The 14,400-nt window shown below is 29.5% G+C and overlaps 1 protein-coding gene across 2 annotated transcripts in view; it reads left to right on the forward strand.

Annotated features, from left to right (window-relative positions):
• Nucleotides 1-293: 293 nt before the first annotated feature.
• LOC106682782 (receptor-type guanylate cyclase Gyc76C) overlaps nt 294-14,400 on the forward strand; it is a 166,370-nt gene continuing 152,263 nt past the window's right edge. For both annotated transcript variants that reach the window (XM_014423830.2, XM_014423831.2), the window contains exon 1: nt 294-514. The gene's annotated coding sequence lies outside the window, so the exon portion shown is untranslated. The remainder of the gene's footprint in view (nt 515-14,400) is intronic.

Genomic DNA, 14,400 nt, shown 5'->3' on the forward strand with positions numbered 1-14,400 from the left:
TAAATATCTAGAATTAGTTTGTCAGTTTCTTCGAGTTTAAATGATTACATCTTAATAAATCATACATAATAGAAATAAGCATTTAAACTCTCTGCACTCAGCTTAGCAGCTCTATACTATATTAAATCTATTTAAATATAATATTAAATATCCGATAATAAAGAGTATATGAGAGAGATAATATGAATACATTCATTAGATACATTTAGGCGGGTTCGACAGGACAGAAGAAAGATGGAGTAGGAGAGACTGCTGATAAGAAAGGCCACCAGATGCCGCCAGCTGCGAAGACGGCAGTATGGCGGCCAGTCGTGTGGAGGTTGTGTGATGTAGTGTGTGTCGTGTGTGTTGTTGCCAGCAGTTACTAGTAGTTCGCCATTGATTACTAAGTGTTAGTACCCTCATCAAGACCTTAGCAGTTACTAGGTCCCTAAGAAACCTACCCAGCGCTGCAGAGCCACATGCGAGCCCGCCGGCCTGCCCATGCCTTGGGGTCTCTTCTTCTCTCTCCATGGTAAGTCTTATCTATGCTTACTATAATCTCAGCTGGCACTCAGTTTCTCAGCTAAGCAATATCCTGCGAGCTATCTGGTCCACGGGTTCGACGCCGTACGGTGTGGGGTAACCGCCAAGTCGGCCATGTTGCTGGATCTTCTTATCAGTCAGGACCGACGTTGCTAAAAATGCTCTACATTCTTTGCAAATTTTTATTTTCGCTTTATTTATTTATTTTTTTCAAAATTTTCCCCTTGCCAGTGTACTGAAAGCAAGTGCGAGTACAATTACGGCCTAAGTGTCATCACAACACACCTTTCAAATTTTCACTGTATTATGGAAAAATTGAATTAAAATTTTCCGTAATTTTTTATAAATTAATATATTCTCACAATAACATGTACATTAATAACAAAAATATTCGATTTAAGTATTATTTAGTATTTACATAACTCGTAATAAAAAATATTTAGCAAAAATACTCGAAACAAATATTCTAATCATACTATCAATTTTTTTTATGTAATTGGAATATAGAAAAAATTCATGGCTTCAACTTTTTGATTATGTAATCCATAGTCGTGGAAGAATTCTTTTATACTTTTAATAAAATAAATAAATAAATTAAATACTATATTTTATGTACTATTTCCCCAAAGATTTACAGGCAAATAAAGAGAATACTGATAGTATTCTTAAATAAGTGTTTGTAATTTAAGGATTGTTGGGTGGATTTTATCTAGAAGAAGGCGCCGACAATGCTCGAAGTGGCGAACTGCTGATTAGAAAGTAACAAACGTCTATAATTAGAACTGAACCTCGCCAGAATGGACAATCAATTCTTCATTATATTAGTTTGGCACCACACCAAATTTTGTTGAATTGCAGTTTTTATTTAATTTATTTTTTGTTGCCGAATAATTTATTCTGAAAAATATTTGTTGTGGAAGACTACGCTGTCCCCTTATCTCTGTATGATAAGGCTGCGCCCGGGCCCATGACGATGAGATATCGTTCCATATACGCTCTCTGGGAATTTAAAATTCTTATGGAAATGTGGGTGGGGTGTCATCTAATTGGCTTTAAAAAATTGTCTCGGTGTCAAATTATGGATTTCTTAAATATTTCAAATTACTACTTCAACTAATAAAAAAAAATTAAACAATTATCTACAGCTGTTGATATGTTTCATCTTTCAAGGAAAACAGACATATTCCACTTTACGTAGTCCATATTAAACTCATTTTCTGTTCTGTCAAAATAAATGTTTTTTTAATTAATAATGTTCTCTTATTAATTAGTATAATGAATATTCCTAATAATGTCGTTCAATTAAATAATTATTTTTATTAAAAGTTTTATTGCTCTACCTTTGTATATCAATATAATATAACTGAATTTCTTTATCAGACCACAATAAAACGTCGATTTTAGTGTCAGGTTGTTATAATTCATTGTGTTATTTCAAATGAAAATATTCAATAAGAAATGAAATAATTACTGATAAATAATAATGGTTTTGTATTCACATTTTAGAGAAATTATTTATCAATTTATTCTGAATCAATTTATTACAAAGCAATGTAAGAATTAACAAAAATAAACTCTTTTTTATTGTTATTAAATACTCTAATATTAATAGACTTTAGACTTTTTATATTATATCTGCAACCATACATTATATCATCAATTTTTTTTTATACTCTATTGTTTTTGAAAATGGATATCTGCCTATTCATCGGTTCTTGGTATCTTACTTCTTTCTGCTTATCATGATTGTTCATTTCCGAGAAAAAAAAAAAGATTCAGGAATATTGTATAATTATATATACATATGCATATAATTTAAAAAAAATAAGTCCAACTTTGAAAATGATTTAAGTAAGATATTAGTATAAAAATCTGGAATGGGTTACATAAATGATCTGGAAAAAATTAAGCTTTCTATGAAATTTAGATTTAGAATTTTTTTTTATAAATAATTATGGAGTTAAATTATATCAGAAATTGTAAATTCAGAATAATTGGGAGGTTGGAATATGAATTATACCTAATAAAATATATGAAGTGAACACTATTGTGTTGTTTTTTTTATGACCTGTTGCCAAGAAAGAAACGTTATTGAAATACATATTTATTGCAAGGTCATGATGCCTATCTAATTAAATAACTTATTAATTACCCTAAATGCAAGGTCAAGATGCTTATCTAATTAAATAACTTATTAATTTCCCTAAATGCAAGTTCAAGATGCCTATCTAATTAAATAACTTATTAATTACTCTAAATGCAAGGTCAAGATACCTTTCTAATTAAATAATTTATTAATTACTCTAAATGCTAGGTCAATACGCCTATCTAATTAAATAACTTATTAATTTCCCTAAATGCAAGTTCAAGATGCCTATCTAATTAAATAACTTATTAATTTCCCTAAATGCAAGTTTAAGATGCCTATCTAATTAAATAACTTATTAATTACTCTAAATGCAAGGTCAAAATGCCTATCTAATTAAATAACTTATTAATTTACCTAAATGCAAGGTCAAGATGCTTATCTAATTAAATAACTTATTAATTTCCCTAAATGCTAGTTCAAGATGCCTATCTAATTAAATAACTTATTAATTTCCCTAAATGCCAGTATAAGATGCCTATCTAATTAAATAACTTATTAATTTCTATAATTACAAGGTCAAGATACCTATCTAATTAAATAACTTATTAATTACTCTAAATGCAAGGTCAAGATACCTTTCTAATTAAATAATTTATTAATTACTCTAAATGCAAGGTCAAGATACCTATCTAATTAAATAATTTATTAATTACTCTAAATGCAAGGTCATGATGCCTATCTAATTAAATAACTTATTAATTTCCCTAAATGCAAGTTCAAGATGCCTATCTAATTAAATAACTTATTAATTACCCTAATTGCAAGGTAAAAATGCCTATCTAATTAAATAACTTATTGATTTCCTTAAATGCAAGTTGAAGATGCCTATCTAATTAAATAACTTATTAATTTACCTAAATGAAAGTTCAAGATGCCTATCTAATTTAATAACTTATTAATTACCCTAAATGCAAGGTCAAGATGCCTATCTAATATAATAACTTATGAATTACCCTAAATGCAAGGTCAAAATACTCTATTGTTTTTGAAAATGGATATCTGCCTATTCATCGGTTCTTGGTATCTTACTTCTTTCTGCTTATCATGATTGTTCATTTCCGAGAAAAAAAAAAAGATTCAGGAATATTGTATAATTATATATACATATGCATATAATTTAAAAAAAATAAGTCCAACTTTGAAAATGATTTAAGTAAGATATTAGTATAAAAATCTGGAATGGGTTACATAAATGATCTGGAAAAAATTAAGCTTTCTATGAAATTTAGATTTAGAATTTTTTTTTATAAATAATTATGGAGTTAAATTATATCAGAAATTGTAAATTCAGAATAATTGGGAGGTTGGAATATGAATTATACCTAATAAAATATATGAAGTGAACACTATTGTGTTGTTTTTTTTATGACCTGTTGCCAAGAAAGAAACGTTATTGAAATACATATTTATTGCAAGGTCATGATGCCTATCTAATTAAATAACTTATTAATTTCCCTAAATGTTTCTATTCAGCGCCTTCATTGCTTAACTTATATGTGTATTGGTGTATAGTCATTTTGTTCGCCTTTTTTTTTTGGAATATTTTTGTTTAAATAAATTTTCATTTTTATAATTGATAATTGTTTTAATTTTATTTCGTATTCTTTTTAAGAATCATTTTACTCTTAGTAGTTTAATTATTCCTCGAAATTCTCCAGAATATTGAAAATCAATTATCTTTGGCTATTCTACTGTATACTGACTTTTTTTTTGTATTTTTATATTATTTTTCATTGTTGCTTTGTATGGGAGACTTAGGGTGCTACATGGCGGCTTTCAAGTCACTGGGAGACTTTGATTCCAGGGCGGCCTTCTTCAATACTAATTAACAATCATTCTATTATATTTATTATTTACTATTTTTTTTATTTTACTTGAATGAATTGATTATATATTTTTGGAATATAAGTGAACTGCATTGATAACAGATATTTGCCAAATTTATAAAGATGAATCTAAATTTTTATAATTTATTACATAACCTCTTATTACAGGGCAGTTAGTTCGACGGAGGGTGTACATGTTCATGTAAATGTCTCAAAACAATTTATATCTCTTTATAAGACCCACGTTTCGGCCAATTCGACCATCCTCAAGGACAATCTATCCAAAGCAGCTTTTATTATAATTATGTTTTTTAAAAATTTTAATCAAATAACAATATTATTAATAAATTATCTTAACTTAATACAATTTTAGAGCCACATTAATTTTTTTAAAAAACTTTATGCAGGCTATTCTGCCCAGGTCATTAATTTCAGTCCACACTTATCGTATGAGAAATTAAAACATTAGGGAATCGTATAATTTTATTAATAAACAATCCTAAGCATACGTCTAATTACCTATTTTGTCAATTTTTTATATTAAATTAAAAATGAAAACCTTTAATCACGAAGTTACAAAGTATTTTAATATAGAATTGCTTAGATTATTCACTCTTTGATAAAAGTTGGGAAATAAATGTTTTGATGTGCCTCGCCGGCGGAATCCCTTTTTGTAAATAGCAGTTATTCAATTGAGGTTACTAGTTTAATAGTTCATTAGCTGCAATCTCATATGATTGTCTCTCTACATTAGTTTATTAGTTATAAAATGATCTATCTCTTTGATTTTTACATTTCTCTTCTTTTTTTTTTTTTTTTGGAATATACAATTATTTTATTCAGAATATTGATAAGTAAATATGGCTGGTAAGTTTTGAATCACATAAGCGATTCTGTTCTCCAATAGTGTATATTTTTTGGGTGACATGTAATATTGTCAAGCATAATTCTGTTTCCTGACAAAAATTATTGTGATTTTTCCTAAGAGGGTTTGATACTAGGATAAACATATTAATTAGTACAATACATTTTATCCAAATATCATAATAGTCAAGTTAGAGTATCTAATAATAGTTAGAGTAGATAATAGTAAGTTAAAATAGGACATTTATACTTGATATACTTATTTATAAGAATATATTCATAATTTTACATTATCTTATTATTTTATTATTAACATTTATTCATTGAAAGGTAAAATCTGCCCGTATATGATTGAAATATGGAATGTTGTCACTATGTACTATTAAAACTTTGACATTTATACTTATTTCTCATTTATTCATATATGACAATAATCTTAGGTCACAAATAGAATTTTATGGGTTATATTTATTCATTGAAAAGTGAAGGGAATTCTGTTTATTCATGCCTCCAAATATAGTTTGGTGTTTACCTACACTAAGATAATGGTAGTGATTGAGAATGGGTGATAATCCAGGCAATAGGATTCTTAAAGGGCAATCTCATGAACTAATAATTATTTTTTTCGGATCGGTTCGTTATCTTTTGGGGGATTCTGAATCAGATTTAGGGTTTTTCCACCTTTTATCTAGAATTCGTATCTCAGGAAACGTAAAAAAAAAAGCGAAACAATAGTACTTTTTTCAGAATTTATTTTCATCTCGCAAACTTTTGAGTCTACAACAAAACAAAATCAATGGTAAGAAGATTTTCTGAAGATATGGTGTGTTCATGTTATTTCGTCAGTCGCTCGTTTTAGACGTTACAACGTTCAAATATCGCGAAAATTTCATCAAGCTCCTGAAAGGTGATTTCATCTTTTATGTTTGTTTGCTAATTTTTTCATTTTTTTTATATTAAAAACTTTTAAACTTTTAACTACAGTAGAACATAATCAGGTCCTAGATATCGCCAGTTAATCGGGAGTTTACTCTGATATCAATTAATTTCATTTATTGTAAACTAAGGAACAATCAAAAACTAAAATGGATCACAAATCTTTACATAATGGTGATGTGTATATATTATTTTCTTAATAATTAAATCATATGTTCAGAACCGTCATTTAATATAAGTGTACAAAAGATCTTTAACTTTGTATTAATTGTTTTATTACTAGTTTAGTTTCACAAATTTTTTTTTTCATCATACCGAACTTATTGCTTTCTTTTAGTACTATAATTATTTATCCTACGCTGAAAGACTTTTGAAGATTTTGATTTACAAATAAAAAAGTTTAACTGATATTGTTCTCAATATTTGTTATAAACTAAAATTAAAATTTGTACTACCGCTACAACCCATGTGCAGGACTGTTACTAGACCAACGGTTCATTTGGTCAGAATCATGCTCGACCGCCAAATTTTTACCCAATCAAAGGCGCCCAATTTATGAGACTAGGCGGAGTCCAGGAGCGCTCCAGAACTCACAGGATTGACTCTCTGATACAGTGTAACAGAAAACAATTTTATGCCCAGTCGAATTCGAATCCGGGTCATGGAGTTAATAGCATCGTGCCACTGCGCCCCCTCCCCCGATATTAGTTATAACTTACCCTTAAATCTATGTAGAAAATTCTGAGAATGAGTGGTTTATTTTTTCTGTTTGCATTTCATTTCCTTCTTTAAAGGGTAAATGCGCTAATGTTTTGCATTCGTAAACTTCTCTCAAAACTAATTTATTTTAGATTTTATCAAAAATAAGCAATCATAATTTTTCTAACAGACTTTACCTGACGTGAGTTCTTTCACCAGTAAGTTGGCATCAAAACACCAGTAATAAGCAAAGAAATGTATCAATACATACATGTTCATATTATATACCTGACTCATGAGGAAATACATTTTATTAATAATTGTTCGTCTTAAGAAAATTTTTTTTAAATTACAGCCTTGTTTTTTTTAGTCTATTGTATGACATTATCTTAATTTTAATCCTTTTGTAAATAGTCCTTATCCAAAATACCAACCTAATGCTAATTAAAAAAAAAAGTTGTTTTATTGATTTATTAAAACCCCAGTTAGCCATAATTTGATAAAGTATCAAATACTTATTTTAGTTTTAACTCTATATACTTACTTATGGAAAATGAGCATTTTGATTATATAACCAAAAAAAAATACAACCATAGGTTTGTTCACGTTGAATAAAAAACTTCCACTTGCGAAGAAATAGTTTTTACATCCAATGGACTATTTCAAAATGCCAACTTTCCTGAATAATTGTCACTGAAATCGACATTTACATCCTTATCTCAATCAAGCCAAATACAATTTAGAGAATTTTCTGTTGATGGCTGAAATTACCTATCAAAGACCTCCTTGATCGCCGGGATCTTTCTAAAATATAGTACAAGTGAACCGTTGAGATGGGGGCCAAATAAAATTCTTAACTTATTTTTAAAGCCTTATTCTTTTTATTTATTTATTTTTTTTTTATAATTTAAATCTCAAGTGCCTACTACTAATGCATCTACTATATAAAGATTTTTTTTTGGAAGGAGATAGTTGACCTACGAGGTAGATTGTAGGAAGATACTTCGGGTGGTGGTCAATAAAGGTATGAAAATAGTGAAAGAAAGCTATTTATTGTTAACCAACGTTAATTTATTGTTAACCCCACTTTGCAGGGCTTTGTCAGAGATAAATAAAAAAACAAGATACAAACATTTTAGAATTTACAAAACATTAAAAGAAAAACAACTCAAGTTGTCCTTTGTACTACAATCAGGCAGCTGTAACAAAGCCCTGTAAAGTGGGCCGAAAAGTTGGTTAACAATAAATATTTGTCATTTACTATTTTGATACCTTTATTGACCACCATCCGCACTATCTTTCTACAATATATTTTTTTTTTGTTTAAAAAGTTTTTACTTTTTGTTATAGATTTATTACACATTTCAAGAAATTATAGGTTATATTCTGAAATTCGCCTACTTTCCCTATATTCTTCTTCTAGAAATATTTAATAGTATCATTGAAAACAAATCATATGCATGTTACGTAATGATTTAGTGATTTAAAAATTCATTTGAAATATGTTTTCGACTTTTCATGTATGATTTTTAACATTTAATTCTGATTATTGAGAAAAATACTTCAGATTATAATCCTTCATTAGTTCAAGGACAAGTATATATTTTAAGAAATGTCCTCTTGAGGATTACATTTTGATATAAAAATTTATCCCTCCAGCTTTATCCGTTTTAGGTCACATTCTTGTGACCGTATTATTATAATAAAAACAAATAATGTTAAGCAGAGAATCAACAAAAACCGGAATTAATGTAAATATCCAATTTTATTGAACATGAAAAGTTTCTTTCGATTGTTTAAGTAAACATTAATTTGTTTGCGTTAATTTGTTGTTTTAAATCAGCCTAAACAAATAATAAAAGTCAATATCATTCTTATTTTCCCTTGAACAAAAAGATATTTCCAAAAAAAAAAGGAATTTATCCAATAGCGGAGAACGATTTGGTTTGACAATAATTTATCATTATTACTGCTCAAATTAGATACAAGTTCAATAAAAATGTAGATGAATTATTTTTACTCTCCTCGCCGATACTTTCTTCCAGGTCCAAGAGTGTTTTTGGCCAACCGTTAAGTTGAATTTTATGATGATATTTATTTAAGTGTTTCGACCACTGGGGCCATTTACACTGAATTTACAAAGTCAGTAGATTACAATTGACATATGAACAAAGCTGCTAAGTGAGAAAGTTGATATTTATGAATGAAAGAAAGATGATATTTATGAAGCATTTTATAATGAAATGGCTTTTAGATTGTAGACCAGAAAGAATGTCCTTGAATTTCAATAAGGTTTCAATAAAGTTTTTTCCTACAACTTATCTGTATTTACATTTATCTTTTTTTTATATATATACATTTACATATATTACATTTATATATATATAGTATAGGGAAATTATTTAAACGTTTTGAGGTCTCCTGCTCCGAAACAACCTAGCTCGCAAAATGGTCTCTGTGTTAACAGCCTAGTTCTAAAACGGAAAATTACATATTTAATGTGGATATATGCCTGGGAGATGACATCAACATTTTTTCCAAATTCGTCCGTAATTTTAAATGTTTGAATTTATGCTTTTTTTTTTTTCCTTAAAATAAAATTTGTAATTAGCAAAGGCGTTGATGACCTTTGAGGTGTTGATAAGGCTTTTACGCAAACAAAAATGTACAGTTGAAAAATAAATTTAAAATACAAACACAATTTATTTATTTTTTCAATATCTACTAAAATTAAATCTATGAAGATATGTTGACCGAATTGGATAATGTTTCCAACTTTGCTTCAATAGTGACATATTTCATTTAAACAAAAAAAGGTTTTGGTTTTATTATAAATTGTATGTAATCAAAAGATCATACTGGTGCTTCTTTCTCTGCTGGGAATCACCTATAGACTGTCTTGAAGCTAGTAGGTTAATAAAAAATTAACTTGAGGATACGGTACTATCCATAGAGGCGGTCAAAGATAAAATAAAAATAGAATTATTTGTTGACAATTCCCCATTATTCCAGTAAAGTAGAGATATATAGAAAGAGATAAAATAATATTCAACGCGTACAAAGGTTTCTTACTGTTTTGATGATGAGCCATTTTAGTTTTCTACTACAGCTCAGAATTGTAAAATGACAAAATATATTGTGTTGTACCCCAATAACCCTCTTACCCGAATTACCTTATAACATTACTTCATAGCTTTGTGGATAAGTTGGTCGGGATAACAGTTCAAATTTTAATGCGTATTTACGTTTTGGCCTGCTTTGTCATCAATTCGACAATGGCTAAAGCAATGCTTCAGTGCAAGTTTCGCTTTTTCTACCAGCCCTCTTTTCCCTATTACAAGATCCTCTTCAAGAACCTTTATTGCCTCCGTAAATCCCTAGACTATAATTTCTATAAACTTTCCTTTTCAAATGTCTCTTTAGTTCTCTTTTTTCATGATTTCGACAATTCCTTTAGCTACCTTACCCTATCTAAACTCTTTAATTCCTCTCGAATCCAATCCTTACAGTCCAAAATCCTTCGTAAAATCCTTAATGCTCCTTTCTTTGTCACAAATCAAATCATCCATCAGGACCTCAATGTCCCCTATGTTGCTGATTTGGCCAGAACCAGATACCAATCCTTCCATAATAAACTTCCCAACCACCCAAACCAACTCGATTCTAACCTGGCTTCTCCTTCACTACCTAATAATCCTCCTAGGTGCCTGAAAAGAAGATGGCCACGAAATCTTCTCCTTTAGAAATGTTTTTGGAGTTCTATCAATTGGTAGATTCTCCACATGTTTGTATCATGTCATAATATCACTTAGAGCAAATTTACTTGATGTGTATATATGTATACAGTTGTAAATAACAATAAATAAATTATTAAAAAAAGTAATTATAAATCATCGTACTTTTTATTCAAAACCATGAAGTTCTAAATATATTTAAGCAGACCCTAAAAGATTGCTCCAGACATGTCGCCTACACAAGGGCCTGTAACTTAGGTAATAAATTTATTATTATCAGTATTTTTCTTTCTGAATGCCCTCCCTCTCCATCTTTATCATTCTGTTAGTTTTGCGGTAAAGATTACATCCATCTTTATCGTAAATTAAGCTGGTGTTTACGAAAATTTTAAAATTTTATGAAAATAGTTTATAAGTAGACTGATTAGAAGAATGATAATAGGAACTGATGAAACATATTTCATCCTTAAGCTTTATTTATAACGTTCTCTGTGGCAACGACACATACTATTGTGTAATATATCATAATTTATCAGAGAAGGGTGAGGCTGTATTTTGAATTCGTTTTATGATCCCTAAAATACAATTTTGTGTATATTTATATCAGAGGTTTGGGCACTATGTTTATTTTTCACCAATTTAGTTCTGTTGAACATTTTTCTTTTTTCAGAGGTATAGACTACAAAATCCTCGTGTAATTTTTTTTTTTATATTCGAAAGGAATCATCGGTTCTAACTGATTTCCTGTAAACTTAAGTGTTGTGATACATCGAACCTCCATGGTCTGAAACTGTTTTTGCTTTGCCTTTTGTTACAGATAACCATTTACCAGACCAATTGTAAAGGGAGTTACATGATTACACCAAAACTCAATCAAACATTCTTCACCAGAACATAACTTTCCCTATATTCGAAGAAAGTGAATAATAAAATTGTGGTATGAGTATTTACCAACAGATGAATGAGAGATAAGAGCCTAGTAGAGATAGGCGATGTTATTGAGTGCTATATTGTTTACTGAGGTCGAGGAAGGAACATGCGCCACTATGAGTTTTAATTAAAGTATTATTTGGCCCTCTATTGGGTTCAGGTTCTTTATCTCTTTTGTCTATTGTCATTCGAACGCCTCGATCAAACAACAGGGGCCACTCTTCAGCAATTGGAATTAGTGATGATTTTGGATCATCTGTGAATAAGCAAATGTTATTATTTTCTCCTCTATATGTTAATAAGTCCTATATAAGAGGCGGAAAATTTAAATATGTTTTGCATACACCATGCAAAAGGGCATATTGGCTGGAGATAGAAAGAACATAAAACAAAAAAGGAAGAGGTGAAAGAAAAAATAATAGTAATATAACTCAATAACAATAATAGAATTAATTTTTTTTATTTTTTTTTATTTAATAATTTATTTATTGGTATTTACAACTGTATACACATATATACAACAAGTAAATTTGCTGTAGGTGACATAGTAACATGATAAAAACATGTGGAGAATCTACCCACTGATAGAACTCCAATAACATTTCTAGAGAAGAAGATCTGGAGGCCATCTTCTTTTCAGACGCCTAGGAGGATTATTAGGTAATGAAGGAGAAGCCAGGTTAGAAACAAGTGGATTTGGGTGGTTGAGAAGTTTATTATGGAAGGAACGGTATCTGGTTCTGGCCAAATCGGCAACATATGGAATATTGAAGTCCTGATGGATGACTTGATTTGTGACAAAGTAAGGAGCATTAAGGATTTTACGAAGGATTTTGGACTGTAAGGATTGGATTCTGGAGGAATTTGATGGTTTAGTGGAGCCCCAAAGCTCAACTCCATTTGTCTAGATAGGCCTTATAATAGTCATGTAGATCAGTCTTTTGTAACGGATTGGCAATTTAGACCGTTTGTCTAGTAAATGTTGCAATAGTCGGAATCTACGAGCAGTTTCTGAATTAAAAAATAAAATAAGATAACAAATAAAACGAAGAACCTTCTTTAATTGCCCATCTAACTACTGTAATGAACATTTTTCTTTCTTAAAAACTCTTTCATATATAATACTATATTCTGTTTTAATAATAAATTATATATAAAAAATAAATTAATTAATTAATACAATAAAAGGAAGATTAAAGAAGAAATAAAAACATATTTAACGTGCTATTTTGGTGGCACACAGTCGGTCCCTCGAAACGTATTAAATCTAATATAACTTAGGGTACTACTTTAAATATAGTTAAAGCTAGAATTAAGATTTAAATCCCTATGGGGTACCACCAATGGGTGGTTCCTTCCCAAGATTTTCAAGTGTATATGAATCATACAACATATTTACTTATTGTATTATTTTGTTACAGTTGTAAATTACAATAAATAAATAATAAAAAAAAAAAAAAAATCCCTATGGTAATAAGGCTGCACAATATTTCACTAAATGTATACTTTCTTCTAAATACATATTTTTTGAAAATATTTTTAGTCGTATTTATTTTTTCCCCCTGTTTATCGGTTTTCCTGGTTCCATGAAACCTGCGGGCTTTAATTGTACTGAAAAACTGGCTTGATTTGTGACTGTTAGAAATCAGGCCCTAAGTGAGTAGATCTGACCTGCGGGCCGGAACGGTGTACTTTATTAGGATATGGTTAGCTAATAGATAATCAGAGAGAACAATTCCGAGTTAGTATAAGTTTATTTACAGATTAATTCACCTATTGTGTATCGAATAGAGATTTTTGATTTTGTATTTGTTTTACAAATGTATGTGTTTCTCTAGCCTTATAACATTATACTTCGAACATATTAAAAGAGAATTGTAAATGTGAAAGCTCTCTCCAGGATAAATTAGTTTTAAAAATAGTTCATGATGTTTGAAATTTTAAAAATATTTTTGTTTTGCGTTCCTTCCAGGATCTGTTTATCGGGTTAATCATTATACAATGTTTCCTTTATCTCATCTGCATTGTGCTCACTATCTGCTCCTAACAATTCTCATGGTGTTTATTATTAGTATAGCCAAGATAGCTTTTACCAATCGATAAAGTTCTTATGCCATCCTTGCAATAAGCCGTTTAAGAGAAAATAGGAAACAGATGAAAAAATGTTTTTATAAAGTGGCTCTTGCAGGTATTGGATTTTATCGAAAAAGCTTTAACATCCCAAGCATGTTACCGCTTTGAATATGTAATTTTAGTTTGGTACTATTTTTCGTTTTTGAGCTAGGCCTACATACACACGCACAGTGCATTTTGCAAAACTTCGTTATTTGAACCCAGCTGTATTTCCGTCAAACACTGAGATTTGAAATTTTATATGTAGCTAAGTGAAAGCAAACAAATTCCATGTTATGTTCTGAATCGAGCTATCATTTTCTGGATTCCGTTGAAACGGTCCTTATATATATCTTATATCAATATGTATTAAATCTATGCTTTATCTCTAATCCAGTGATTAGAGTGACCCTCTGCATCCAGGGATACCTCATAATATTGATGTACTTATTCGAGTGACCCTTTGCATCCTGGGGTGCTTCATAATATTGATGTACTTATTAGAGTGACCCTTTGCATCCAGGGATTCTTCATAATATTGATGTACTTATTCTAGTGACCCTTTGCATCCAGTGATACTTCATACATAATATTGATGTACTTATTAGAGTGACCCTTTCCATCC

Source organism: Halyomorpha halys, unplaced genomic scaffold (genome assembly GCF_000696795.3).
Source record: "Halyomorpha halys isolate HHAL.00 unplaced genomic scaffold, Hhal_1.1 Scaffold441.1, whole genome shotgun sequence".
Taxonomy (NCBI): Eukaryota; Metazoa; Arthropoda; class Insecta; order Hemiptera; family Pentatomidae; genus Halyomorpha; species Halyomorpha halys.